Raw genomic sequence first — 610 nt, 5'->3', positions numbered from 1 at the left:
TATTTTGTTAAAAACGAAGCGACGTTTTCAACAGAATTAAAAACGAGCGTACGTTGTTGTTGTTTCAGGAACGAATCGTTGAACCGAAAGAACATCGAACTCCGCGCACTCCGGGGATCGCGGAGGATCGCGTTTTCGTCAAGTGGTTTCGAAAAACGTAGCTCGTACGCGGGAACGTGTCCGGAGCAGCCGGCGGAACGGCAGGTGATAAGTCGAGAGCGGTGTTTTAAACACAGTAACGTGCACACACGGAGCGAACGTGTTCCCCGTGGGATCGCGCGGGGTTCCAACCGCCGGCGACCTTTCCCGCCCGAGAATCAGTCGAAGACTGCTCCTCCACCGAAAGTGGGAGGCCTCTTTCCCGAAAGCATCGTTTTCTCCACGGTGGCGAGGGCTTCCGGACAGAGGTAACCGGGCATGCGTGCCACGAGCCATCCGATCAACGCACCGAGTACACAGGGTGTGCCAAGAAGTGCCGGTTGAACGTAGAATACAGGGTGGCTCGGGAATTCGATAAATCAACTACGGATTTTCCGAAGATCAGAAGAAAATTTAATGTGCAGAAACGATAAATTGATTAACACTTTACCACACACACACACACACACAG

The 610-nt window shown here is 52.3% G+C and overlaps 1 long non-coding RNA gene across 1 annotated transcript in view; it reads right to left on the bottom strand.

The window, feature by feature from the left end:
* LOC113464849 (uncharacterized) overlaps positions 1 to 548 on the bottom strand; it is a 2491-nt gene extending 1943 nt beyond the window's left edge. The window contains exon 1 of the long non-coding RNA XR_003389696.1: positions 53 to 548. This is a non-coding gene — a long non-coding RNA (uncharacterized LOC113464849). The remainder of the gene's footprint in view (positions 1 to 52) is intronic.
* Between the last annotated feature and the right edge of the window lie 62 nt (positions 549 to 610).

This window comes from Ceratina calcarata, unplaced genomic scaffold (assembly GCF_001652005.2).
Source record: "Ceratina calcarata isolate Rehan_Ccalc_2016 unplaced genomic scaffold, ASM165200v1 scaffold13.2, whole genome shotgun sequence".
NCBI classification, from domain to species: domain Eukaryota; kingdom Metazoa; phylum Arthropoda; class Insecta; order Hymenoptera; family Apidae; genus Ceratina; species Ceratina calcarata.
This window is presented reverse-complemented; position numbering and strand designations above follow the sequence as displayed.